Genomic DNA, 13,932 nt, shown 5'->3' with positions numbered 1-13,932 from the left:
ATGCTAACCCCATGACATGTACGCCTCCTTGAACCACCAAATACCATTGAGAGGAGCGAGTGAATTATCGTAGGTGATTTTAATTTAGATTACTAAAACATTTCCATAGACATAGAAGTCTGGGTTGATTAAACTTTAAACTTATCTGATTATAGCACTTATTATATTATGGTTGAAGTTACAGGAAAGTACTTCAATTGATTGGATAATTATGAATAAATAGGGAAGGATATGACTTTTAAAATTTGTTTCAATTATTTAAGTGATTGCTATACGAAGGAAATTAAGAAACTGAAATGGTCTTGACACTGTATCAAATTGCCAGACAGAAACTCTGAAGATGAATAACTTCATGGTGTCTATAGTACCATCAATTTAGAAATAGTTACTTTAAGAGATAAAAAGATAAGGATAAAAACATGAAAATTCAACTAATTGAAGTATTTCACCAATTGAATGTTATTGGCAATCTGTCTCTAGCTCATTTCCTCAGTTGATTTCAGAGAAGTCTCCCTACAAAAGTGTCATTAGATTTGCTCTACAGATCTCAGAAAAAGAACCGTGAACAACATTTTTATTGGTTCATTTGGTCTCAGATTTGTGATTCCCATTGACAGAGGGGATCTTGTGTTATAATTTAAATACTCGTAAGATGTTATTCTAAGGAATCTTTTCTTTTGCTGAAGATGGTGGAGGCTGGGAGTAATTGCAGAACTGCCCAAGGCCATGTACCTAGAAGTGGGCAGGAGCAAGTCAAAGGCTGCTTCTTAGATAATACAGCCCAAACTTCCTCTCAGCTCCCAGGATGCAGGCTGCCATGTCCCATTGCATCAGACCTTGACCAATTCAGAGGACTTTTTTCAGGTTCATCAGATCTTCCTTGTCACGTGACTATAGATGACTACATCTCTCATTAGAGTGGTACATTTGTTACAACTGAACCGAAATTGATAAATTATTATTAACCCAAGTCCATAGTTTACATGAGAGTTCACTCTATGTGTTATACATTCTATGGGTTTGACAAATGTGTAACGACATGTATCCACCAATTTAGTGTCCTACAGAATAGTTTCGCTGCTCTAAAAATTCTCAGTGCTCCACCTGTTCACCCCTCCCTCCCCAGGCCCCTGGAAGCCACTGATCACTTTGCTGTCTCCATCGTTTTGCCTTCACCAGAATGTCATATAGCTGGTATGCAGCCTTTGAGACTGGCTTTTTACACTTAACAACATGCATGTAAGGATCTTCCATGTCTTTACAGGGCTTGATAGCTCATTTATTTTTAGCACTGAATAATATTCCACTGTCTTGATGGACCACAGTTTATCCTTTCACCTATGGAAGGACATCTTGGTTGCTTCTAGGTTTGAGCAGTTATGAATAAAGCTGCTATAAACATCCATGTGCAAGTTTTTGTGTGAACAGAACCACACAAAAGGTTTCCATTCCTTTGGGTAAATACCAAAGTGTGCAATTGCTGAATCATTTATAGAGATGTTTTTAGTTTTGTAAGAAACGGCTAAATTGTCTTCCAAAGTGACTGTATCATTTTGCATTACCACTAGCAATGAATGAGAGTACCTGTTGCCCCACATCCTTGCCAGCATTTGGTGTTGTCAGTGTTCTGGATTTTGGCCACTCTAACAGGTGTGTAGTGATATCTCATTGTTGTTTTAATTTGTTTTTCCCTAATGACATATGATGCGGGGCATCATTTCATATGCTTGTTTGTCATTTGTATGTCTTCTCGACAAGGTGTCTGTTAAGGTCTTTGGCCCATTTTTTAATTGTGTTGTTTGTTTTCTTGTGCGCAATCTAATGTAGTTTTTAACCTTTATTAATAAAATCTTTTCCCTTGTTTCTTTTGTAACTCTCCCCCTGCCTTTTCAAATAAATTACTAGATTTGTTTTGCTAATACATTGTGTAAGGTTTCTTGCATTTTTGTTCATGAGTGAGGTTCTTGTAACTGTCTTTTCTTACAATGTTTTTATCAAGCTTTGATAACGAAATTATTACGGCCTCATAAACCATGTTGGATAGTGTTCACTCTTAGTATATCCTTTGGTAATATTGTCCTGTAAAGTCAACTTTCTTGAGACTATGATTTTTTTTTTGGTATAGGTTTTTAATTACAGACTCAGACTTTCAAATTGTTGTAGACTGTTCAGATTTATTATTTCTTCTGTATCAGTTTTTATAAGATTTATTTTTCTAGGAATTTATCTATTTCATCTCTTCTTTTTTCTCTGGCTAATACCTCTAGGAATTGATAAGTTTTATTAGCTTTTTTTCAGCACACAAGTTTTGGCTTAGTTAATATTTTCTACTGTAAGTATTATTTCTGGTACGTTAATTTCTTTTCATTATCTTACATTTTCTGCTTTATTTTATTTATTTTTAAAGTTTGTTTTGAGAGGGAGAGAGAGCAAGTGTGAGCAGGGGTGGGGCAGAGAGAGAGAGAGAAAATCTCAAGCAGGCTCTACACTGTCAGCACAGAGCCTGATGGGGGCAGGGCTTGAGCTCACGAACCATGAGATCATGACCTGAGCCGAAATCAAGAGTCAGATGCTTAACCGACTAAGCCACCCAGGTGCCCTTCTGCTTTATTTTTATTCGCTATGTTTTTATACTTTCTTGAGATGGATGTTTATCTCACTGATTTATAGTCTTCTTTTCTGATACTCTAAAGTTACAAATGTGTCTCCAGTTGTGTTCTATGAGTTTTGACATGCCATTTTTTGTTAATTGAAGTATAGTTGACACATAATGATACATTAGTTTCAGGTGTACAACAAGTGATTAGACAAGTTTATGCATGATGCTGTGTTCCGCACAAGTGTAGCTACAATCTGGCACCTTACAACACTATACTGTTGACTGTATTCCCTAGGCTGTATCTTTCATTCCATGACCAGAAGCCTTACCTCCCACTCCCCTTTGAACATTTTGCCCATCCTCTCACACCCCTGCCCTCTTGCAGCCATTGGTTTGTTCTCTTGTTCCACCCAGTTATGGGTCTGTTTCTGTTTTGTTTGTTTATTTATTTATTTATTTATTTATTTATTTAAGTTTATTTATTTATTTTGAGAGAGACAGAGACAGTGTGAGTGGGGAGGGGCAGAGAGAAAGGGAGACGGAGAATCCTAGCAGATTGTGTGCTGCCAGCTCAGAGCGCGATGTGGGGCCCAAACCCACGAAACCGTGAGATCATGACCTGAGTGGAAACCCAGAGTCAGAAGCTTAACTGACTGACCCACCCAGGTGGCCTGTCTAGTTTTTAGATTCCACATGTAAGTAAAATCATATGGTATTTGTCTTTCTCTGTCTGGCTTATTTCACTTAGTATAATACCCTCTAGGTTCATCCATGTCGTCATAAATGGCAAGATCTCATTCTTTCTTATGGCTGAATAATATTCCATCATATATATGTGTATATACATATATATACACACCACATCTTTATCCATTCATCTATTGATGGACACTTTGATTGCTTCTATATCTTGGAATTCTAAGAGACCCTTTTTCCCAACATCTTCCACAGCCAAGGTCAAGAGAGTCATGTATTCCTATTTCCCAAGGGTGAAAATCCTTGGTAGGGGGAGGAGCTTCAGATTCGATTCGAGTCTCTGCCATCTTACCTTGTTTTCACAGATTTGTTTCCAGTCTTCCTTAGGCCTGTGAAATCCGAGGCTCTACACCTCCTGGAGGAATGGTAGGCTAATGTCTGCTTTTGGCTCTTACACAGTTCTTTCCCTACCAACTCAGCCGTGAATGGAAAAGAATTTAAAAAGATTTCATGCAGAATTTTAAGTTTTAGGGCTGTTACAGGAGCAGTTTCTATAAAAGTCTAGTCCGCCATGTTGCTGGCAGAAGTCTCCCCCTTGTCATTCTATAATTTGTGATTCTAAGATGACTTGATTAGTGACTATTATATTATGATTACATTTGTTACATACGAGCCGTTCCCTATCTGCATGTACCTAGGTCTACACGAGTCCACTAGATTTTGAGTAAAAGAAGGGGAAATTCAGCCATTAATCTGGAATTTCAGTACATTGTTAACATCAAACATTTAGATAATTATTAGATACGTCATCATTTAGATGTGCCATGTTGTTTAGACACAACGGTTTTTATGTCCTGACTTGCCACTTTTGTTTTAGATTTAAAAATAACTCATCCATTTTGGTTTTGGCTCATCTTGTCCTCTCACTGCTGCTCTATCTTTTGTTTAAAAATACCAACTGCATTTTAAAAATAGGAGGCATTATTTTAGAACTAGAGGTTAGTATAAGAGTACAGTTAAGCTGTGGTGGCATATAATTCTGATTATAATCAATTCCCTTCTTGGCATATTCTCTTGAGGATGGGATGACCTAGCAGAAGGCATTAGTACCACCAGTTACACTGATACACTACTGAAATGTTTATTTTGGAGCATTAGGAAAAAACTTGGAAACCAAAGAGTAATTTACGATTGTTAGGGAGTTCACTGAGCCATTTCGGTTATAATTTATTAATCCCATTTTACCCACAAGGAGTTTTAATCAGATGATTTACCAATATATTGAGAAGTGCCACAAACTAGGAGAAAAATAGAAGCAAACATATTAGTTCTTATGAATAAACCAAGCTTCTTCCTCGAATTTTCTTCAGTTTCTAAATAAAGAGATGTGCCAAGTTTACAGTAGAGGGGCCATTGCATTTATTGTTCCATTGTTCTACAAGTTGAAATCAAATTGAAACATGTTCCGTAATGTCTCTCTGAGGTCAACAAGACACAATGAGCACTAGAAAAAATTTGTTATTGTTCTAAGCTCTCGTTGGTGTCCACAAATAACCTTATGTGAAAATGACACACAACAATAATTCACCTGAAGAGGGTGATTAGGGTTTGGGGATTGACTTCAGGAATAAAGATAGATTTGGTCCATACTACCTACACCCCACCAGTTGAGCTAGCCCAACACCTCATCTGATGACAATAATAAGAGGAATAATAATTCAACAAGCTGATGTTGCTGTAGCGTTTTATAATTTACAAAGAGGTTTTTATTTACCTTATTCAGATTCTCCCACGAGCCCCTTGAGGTTGACGAGGCCATGATTATAAATTCCTTCTGTCACAAACGAAGAAACCAAGGCTTAGAGAGATTGCACGGCACAGCTGAGACTGAATTTCAAATGTCTTGATTCTCCGCAGAGTGACCTGTCCCCATTCCAATCTGGTCATTTGGCAGGACTCTTGTTGCTGCGGGAGAAGAGTCCAAACAAAACAGAGGATGGATCCTGTCCACATGCCCTTGACATGTTCTGGGACATGATTCCCTGACACTCTCATGTTATGAATTTCCTGAGGACTCTTCTGTGATGACCTCTGTGTGCTTAACCAATATCGTAAGCATCAATTATTTTGGAATAAAACAAAATAAAATCAACCACATAAAAAAACTTGTATCAGAAAGCATTTGGTAAGTACAATGAAGGGAGGGATTGGAAAAGTGAGAAGTGTGATGCTTTGAGAGTTTTATCTTTGTCTTTTCCTGTTATTAATCAAGTTAATCTTGTTTCCTTGCTTCTCAAGGTACAGAGTTTGCTGGAAAATTCCTCATGTTTCATGTCTCCTTTTTTTGATCCCATTTTTGATTGACAGTGGATGGAGGTGGCCAATATACCAGAGCGCCATGAAGGGACAAAGAGCATTTCTTGAAGAAACCTCAGCAGAGTGATGTGAGTGTTTGACAGCTTTTCTTTCACTTGTATGAAGACTGTAAGCTACTTTTCTAAGCCCTCTCCCAGGTTTGACATGCAGGCTCCTGTCCAAGTGTAGACCAGCTTCCTGAAATATTAATTTAGAAATTGTCCAGTAGAGAGATTCAGAATGGCAATAGAAGACAGCATTCTGAGATTCGTCAGACTGTTGATTTAGCGTGTTTGGACCTAAAGTTTCTAGTTTCACTGAATTTTATTGTTGTATTTGGGGGCTTTTCTTTTTCAACTGCCATATCCAACCTGTCAGAAGCCCTGTATGGCCCACCATTTCGTCATGTGTCTCCCTTCCTCTCTCTGTGATTCCACTACCGTTGCCTCGTCCAGGCTTGTGCACTTCTCAAATACATCAGTCCATCAACTTTCTTACTGGTCTCTCTGCCTCCATTTTGGTCCCCACCCACACTCACTCTTCATGGTGCTATCTGAGTGGGATTGTTATAAAAGACGATTCTAATCATGATGCTCCTTATTTTGACTCTTCCGCTGTTGTCTTATAATTTTAACTAGTTTAGCTCAGAAGACTTTCTAGATGTTGACTCTTCCCTCCTCTATAGCCGTGTTTTTCACTCAAGTACCCTTTGTGTAGCCAAACGAAACCACATGCAGTTGTCTGAAGGTACCATGGTATCCCAGAGAAGTTATCTTAATCCTCTGTCAGGGATAACCCTACTGCACACCCAGGTGCTGAACTGATTCCAGAAGGTTTGGGCAGTCAAGGATGATGTGGCAGTGCCGGCCTGACCAGCTGGCTCAGCTCCTGCCTGCTTGTGCAGAGCGGCTGCCCTTGTGATAGGATTCAGGGACAAGCAGCTTCTCTCTCCTCCTCCTTCTCTACATGCCTGCAACTGTGCTGCAACTACAATATTTCCTGGTGATAGTCCTTGTCCCATTAAGATTTTGGCTTCCAATGTCAAATACAACGAAAGTATAAGTGGTCATAACGATGTTGAAATCCATTCTTTAGAAAACTGAACCAGGGGCGCCTGGGTGGCTCAGTTGGTTGAGCGTCTGACTTTGGCTCAGGTCATGAACTCACAGCTTGTGAGTTCAAGCCCCACATCGGGCTTCGTGCGGACAGCTCAGAGCCTGGAGCCTGCTTTGGATTCTGTGTCTCCCTGTCTCTGCCCCTCCCCCACTTGTGCTCTGTCTCTCTGTCTCTCTCTCTCTCAAAAATAAATAAACATTAAAAAAAATTAAAAACAAAAAAGAAAAGAAAACTGATGCAGAGGCTCCTTTTAGAAAGTTATTTCCCTAAGGGGCACCTGGGTGGCTCAGTCAGGTAAGCGTCCGACTCTTGATTTCAGCTCAGGTAATGATCTCACAGTTCCGTAGGTTTGAGTCCCACATTGGGCTCTGCGCTGATGGCATGGAGCCTGCTTGGGATTCTCTCCCTCTCTCTCTGCCCCTTCCCTGCTCACTCTCTTTCTTTCAAAAGAAAAAAGAAAAAAGAAAAAAAAAAGTTGTTTCCCTAAGACCACACAGTGGGCTGGAACCCAGGGGTCTTGGCCTTCAGTTCTGATGCTTCCTATGCCGTGATTCTGCTGCCGGTTAAAGAGGTCATTCTCAGTTCTACGTGTGTAGGATGGCCTGGCATAATGGCTGTGGTGTAGATTCCTGGGCCCTGCCTTGTAGAGCCCTAGAGTTACTAGGTCTCTGTGGACTTGGGAGTCTCCATCTTATGCCATCCCCTGGGGCATTCAGATGCAGGACAAAGATGAAAGGCTAAGCTCATTAGAGTGAAGATAGTTCCTTTCTCAGGGAATTTGTGTCTGTTGGGTAACCTAGGTCTGCCAGTTAGGCTTGTATGAAAGCTAAATATTTGAGAGGGGCAGGGATGTAATCTGCTGCCTTATATATGCTTCTTATATAAAATGTTACTTATTTCTGGGGCATCTGGGTGGCTCAGTTAGTTAAGCGTCCAACTCTTGTTTTCGGCTTACTTGATGATCTCACGGTCTCGTGAGTTCAAGCCCTGTGTTGGGCTTTGTGCTGACAGTGTGGAGCCTACTTGGGATTCTCTGTCTCACTGTCTCTGTCTTTCTTAAAATGCATAAATAAATAAAAACTTCTTTAAAAATGTTATTTATTTTTAAAAAGAACAGCATTAAGCTCTTGAAATTTACCCTCTACTTAGAAACAGTAACTGCCATCAGTGGATATAAGAGGAATAACAGACAAATGTCTGGGGGCGATGTGCACTCAGGGCTCATCAATTCTCCGTCTACCACAGGGCCCCGCTGTCATGCATGGCTCTTGGACTTTCACTCAGAGCCAGTCCCAGTTAGTCACAGTATGGGGAACAGTTGTTGGCCACTTTCCAAGCCTCTGTGGTTTGGGCTATTTGTAGCTTGTCCCTCGATTTCCTGGCATTTTGTCCACAAAGTGCATAACAGAAGGGAGTGGCATCTTAATCCTTGGCACAGGTTTTATAACCTTCTACAGAATTTCCCAACACTGTGAAAAAAATGGTTCCACGGTTCCTCTTTCTTCTAACTAAAGGTTTTGTTTTGTTTTAAGGAGACTGGACTGTTTTCTTCTAACTATATAAAAATTTCAAATTAAGTAGAAAACGTTCTTGAAAGCACTATTTATAGACTAGAGGGAGCCCCTTAGGGGCAGGATTTGATACTACTCATCTTGTCCCCTTGGGATCAACACTGAGCACGTGTTTAGTGAGTCTTAGTGGTGTGGTTTTTCCTTGCAGGGGTGATCATTTGGTCCGATAACACCAAAGGCTGGATGAATTTACCCAGAGAGGACCGTAATGAAAATCTGAAATAACCTTTATAATTTTCAAGTGAGGAAATGAAGGCCAAACATGAGAGGCTACAATAAGAGTATACTGGGTACGTATGAATCCAGGGGGCTCTGGATAGGAAGAAAGGAAATGGGTTACATTTCAAGGCATTTATGATTCTCTGATTAACCAGCCTCCCAGGCTTGCCTCCATGGGGTCCATAGGCCCCTAAGACACTGACACATCACCAGACAGACTGATTGTAAGATTCTCTAGGGTTTTAAAGCCAGGTGATCTAACAGCTTTCTGAGCACTTTCATTTGATCTCCTGTGTGTTTCACAACAGGAGATGTAGAGATATCTATGAGAAGGGGAGGGCCTTTGATTTTGAAGGGCCGCATTCCTGGGCACAGTCATGGCTTACTTCTTTTGAAGAGAGGAGGTTAGGGTTTTAGTAATAGTGGAATCATTTCTCCTTGACAGAGAAGGAGCTTCATTTCAGTTTAGCCTGGGTCTTAGTGATCATGAGTGTGTGTGTGTGTGTGTGTGTGTGTGTGTGTGTATAGTAGATGTATGTATATATATGTATACTAGGTGTATGTTATATGTATATTATATGCATATTATATGTATATGTATATGTATATGTATATGTATATGTATATGTATATTATATGTATATATATGCTAACAGTGTCTATCTGTCCCTGAAGTTGTGGATGTTTCCTGATTTTATGGCATTAGTGTCTCCTGGCATCTCAGTGGAGGACACCTCACTTTAGATTTCAATCCAATGGAATCTGGACTCTCTCTGATCCCTCAGTGACTCTTTAGGCAAGGACACTGGTGGGGAAGGTGGATTGGAAACCGATGGAGACTTAGATGGGAATCCCTTATTAAGTATGCTAAAAAGATAATTTTTGACATTCCACTCTTATAACATTTTATCTCTGTATTAAAAGAACAGGGTAAACTAAGTCTGTGATAGCCTTTAACACCTTTTTCCTTTTCCCTCACTTTCCTTCTTGTTTAAAATTAAATCTTTCCAGGGACTGGACACTAAGAGCTGACTTATCTGGGCAGTGTCACAGTGTTTCTGGACTGTTCCTATTTCCTAATCACAGTCCCTCAACTTTCCCAAGGTTTACTCCCACTTCAGCTTCAGTCTCTGCTTAACCCTCTACTCCTTAAAAATAAGGCCTTCCCAGGCTCTTCTTCATAACCTAACAATCCCTTATCTCCCCTTTCTCAACATCCTAGTCTCATTTCCTGCTTGTTTTTTTGTATCACCACTCTCTTTGTTAGTTCGCTTTGTTTAGCTAGAAATTGAGCTAAGGATAGGGATTTTTATGTGTTTTGTTTATGTGCTGTGTCCTTAGCACCTTGAAGACTATCTGATGCACAGCAATTGCTGAATAAATGTTTGTTGGATGAATGAAATGTGTGGGGAGGTAAAATACCGAAGTAAAGTACTGCTAGAGCAAAGAAAGAAGAAAAACGTAAACATAAGCTTAGCGTCTCCTCTCCTGCTGCTGGCTTCTTAGCACTCCCAGATCCCACGTTCTGAGGTGTGTGACCAGAGTCTGTGTTAGATAAATAGGTTAAGGACAAAAAGGCAGGGGGCACCAAACTGTGTCTTGTAACCGAGAAGCACAGGCTTGGGTCTGGGGATGCAAAACAGCTCAAGGACCCTGGCTCTCCAGCAGTTTGTTCTCTGCTTCTACGGTACTTCTTGGCTTCATTTTTCTGGTGCCCTCACATGGCGGAGAGGACATAGCTGCTGCGAGCTCTAAAATAGTATCTTTGGGGGTACCTGGCTGGCTCAGTCAGTCAAACATGTGACTCTTGATCCTGGGGTTGTGAGTTCAAGCCCCAATGTTGGGTGTAGAGCTTAAAATAAGTGAGTAAGTCAGTAAGTAAATAGTTGGAATAGTTACTCAATAGCTCTCAGTTGGAAAGAACATTTTTCTCACTGTCTGCATATAAAATTCTGGAAAGCAACTCCATTTGGTCTAACTTGGTCAACTCTTCCAACTACGGTCTCTAACCAGTCCAAGCTCCTCTGCTCGCCATATGACAGACCAGTAAGTCAAGAGCCAAGATGTTGGGGCAAGGAAAGCAACTTTATGTGGAAAGCCAGCATACCAAGGAAATGGCAGACTACTGTCCCAAACAAACATGTCCTCTAACAATGAAATTTAACCTTCTTTTATGTCAGCAAAAGGGGGAAGCGGGAGAGGGTTGAGTCAATGGGTGATTAATATCTGTAGACTTCTGAGGAAAGTCACGTAACTTCTTTGTCCTTGGTCAATTGATCTTTGTGTACAGACATCTGGTCATGTTGTTCCTGTAAATCTTAGACATAGCATAGTCATTTCTGCATGTACTTCCTTATTTCCCCAAGAGAGATAGGTTTCGGGGTGTGGGGGGGAAGCAGTTTTCACAAATCTTAGCTGTAAGCAAAATTCCTTCAGTGATTAACATGCCTATGTGGAGGGCCCATCAGAAGTTTCTAAGCTGTAGGTCACAGCACCCGGGAGATAGAAACAATATGGAGTCAGACATGCTAAGCTTCTCCCTGGTACAGATCTAAGCTCTAAGAAAGCAGGAACATTTTTACTTTTGCTCACTGCTGAATTTTAAGATCCTAGAATAGTACATGGCACAAAGTAGGTGCTTAATAATTGCTGAAGGGACAAATGAATCACTGTGACAGGAACAGGATGCTGACTGGCAGCTGCACTATCATCAGATGAAATGAGGGAGGTGTTGTTAGCCCTGTCCCCCACCAAAAATATTAAATAGACCAAGAGAGGATGGGATGCTGGGCAGCTAAACTATTAGGTGACCACCATAGAGTCTAAAAGTCTTTATGATTATTTTTTTCAATCAGAAGTAGTAATTTTCCATTGTAATCTAAGAGTGCCTTTCTGGGAGAGCTTTGAGTGAAGGGGTTAAGGATTAAGATTGACATGAACTGTGGCCATCTTCCACGTGTTAGCATGTTGGGATGAAATGCCATCTTTCTAGTAAAAACTTTTACAGAAATAAGAAGATTAAATGTGTAAAGGGACTGACGGATGGATACATAGGCACACTTAGATCATTTTAGAAATTGGTAAACAATATCACACTTGAATTTAAAAAAAATTTAAATGTAGGAAGGAATATATGTAGTACATTTTCACAGATTAAAAGAAGGAGAAGTCCGGGGCGCCTGGGTGGCTCAGTTGGTTAAGTGTCTGACTTCGGCTCAGGTCATGATCTGGTGGTTCACGAGTTCGAGCCCTGCGTCGGGCTCTGTGCTGACAGCTCAGAGCCTGGAGCCTGCTTCCGATTCTGTGTCTCCCTCTCTCTCTGACCCTCCCCCCGTTCGTGCTCTGTCTCTCTCTGTCTCAAAAAGAAATAAATGTTAAAAAAAATTTTTTTTTTTTTAAATAAAAGAAGGAAAAGTCCTCTATGGGCAACTCAGCAATATTTCCTAACATTTACATTAGAGATTTAAAAATCTCTAAAATTATTTAAAAACATTTTTTTAATGTTTTATTTAATTTTGAGACAGAGTATGAGCAGGGACAGGGTAGAGAGAGAGGGAGACACAGAATCCAAAGCAGTCTCTAGGCTCCGAACTGTCAGCACAGAGCCGGACACAGGGCTTGAACTCATGAACCGGGAGATCATGACCTGAGCTGAAGTTGGACGCCCACCTGGGTGGCCCTAAAATTATTTTTTATTCTGGTTAGTGAAAATAGGAGTTTTTCCAAAAATGTCTCCTGAGGAAATAATAACAAATGTGCAAAAAATTATGTAAAGTCACAATTACAGTTACTTATAATAGAAAAAAAAACCACAACTGCTAAAAAACAGGAATTAGCTAACCTGTGTATATTCATATATAGAATAAGACCAAAGTCATGTTTTAGAACACAATAACACAGAAAATTATTCCCAGGATACTGTTAGTTGAAAAAAGCATGATTGGAGATCATGATGTGGAGCATGATTCCAGTTTTATTTAAATACCTATAATTTGAACAGTGTGGTTCTCTTGACAAAAAGGATTAAATTATTACTGGTGGATTTTATTTTTTTTCTTTGTGCTTTTCTGTGAATTTTGAATTTTTTGTGTGTGAACATGTATTTCTTTTGTAACAACATCGAACACAAAAGACCTTAACATATTTGTTTGTAATTTTTCCAACATTCTTTGTATATAGAGCTTAAATAGCTAACCAGTCTTATGAAGTACTCCTGGTTATATTTGACATGCTGAAATTTATACTGAGTCATTTTTTTATTAATTTTTTTTCAAAATATAATTTATTGTCAAGTTGGCTAACATACAGCGTGTCGAGTGTGCTCTTGGTTTGGGGGTAGATTCCCGTGGTTCATCGATTACATACAACACGCAGTGCTCATCCCAACAAGTGCCCTCCTCAATGTATACTGAGGCATTTTAAAATGTATGCATCCTGTGGACCTTTTCTTCTTTTTGGCTAGAGGGATTTGGTCCTGTAGCTTTTGTTTCTGCCATAATTGCACATGCTACCACTTTTCAAATGATCTGCACCAAAATTCCCTGCAAGAAGAAAGTGTCTAGGAGTTACTGCAAAGAACCCACAGGAAGCATAAAATGAAACTTTACCTGTAACGGAAGTAGGTAGGAGTGCCTGGTTGGCTCTGTCCATGGAGCATTGGACTCTTGGTCTTGGGGTTGTGAGTTCAAGCCACATGCTGGGTGAAGAGATAACATAAATGTGACAGAAGCCTCGATTTGCTTTCTCTTGTAAAATCTACCACCAATGGGATGCTAGCAAGTATTGTGAAGAGCTCAACTACGGGATCTGGGGATAGAATTAGAACAATGTGGGAGGAATGGACAAGGTAACTTCAAGAGGACTGATTAATTAAAAGAATAGCAGAATGGTGTAAGGCACATGGGAAATCAGAAACATTTCTTGTTTTCATGCAAACAGGCTTGGGGCCGGGAGGTGGGGGCAGACGAAACAAATAGAAGCTGAAGCAAATCCACTATATTACTTAAGAAAATGTGTTCCTAAATCTGTCTTCACAGGGCTGAAGTGATTCCACAGGTCCAATGTTTTGTTCTTTCATTCAAGCCCAGAGAAAACACTGGTATCACCACTGATCCATTTTTTTTTATGTTTAATTCTTAAAGAAAGTACAACTTGTATTTTCGAGTGTCTCAGTGATGTTCATGGTTCCGCACGTGTATAACAAAAATTTACAGAAAAATATGTTGTTTACCTTGAGAGGAACAAAGCAGTCAGAAAAAATTGTAGAGAAGTGTCAGTCACTCAAGAAAGAATGTAGATTTAAGTAATAGTTGCAACAAAAGTCTTTAAGATTTTAATCATCTTAATTGGCAAGAATATACCATAGTTTCAGCAAGA

General features: G+C 39.8%; 1 long non-coding RNA gene across 2 annotated transcripts in view; it reads left to right on the top strand.

Moving 5' to 3' along the window:
* The first annotated feature begins 5,074 nt into the window (after window positions 1–5,074).
* The window catches only part of LOC123576808, a 28,519-nt gene continuing 19,661 nt past the window's right edge, over window positions 5,075–13,932 (top strand). For both annotated transcript variants that reach the window (XR_006701595.1, XR_006701594.1), the window contains exons 1-3: window positions 5,075–5,480; window positions 5,594–5,739; window positions 8,486–8,627. This is a non-coding gene — a long non-coding RNA (uncharacterized LOC123576808). The remainder of the gene's footprint in view (window positions 5,481–5,593; window positions 5,740–8,485; window positions 8,628–13,932) is intronic.

Source organism: Leopardus geoffroyi, chromosome D2, assembly GCF_018350155.1.
Source record: "Leopardus geoffroyi isolate Oge1 chromosome D2, O.geoffroyi_Oge1_pat1.0, whole genome shotgun sequence".
Lineage (NCBI taxonomy): Eukaryota > Metazoa > Chordata > Mammalia > Carnivora > Felidae > Leopardus > Leopardus geoffroyi.
Note: the sequence above shows the minus strand (reverse complement) of the source record. Positions and strands in the feature narration are given on the sequence as shown.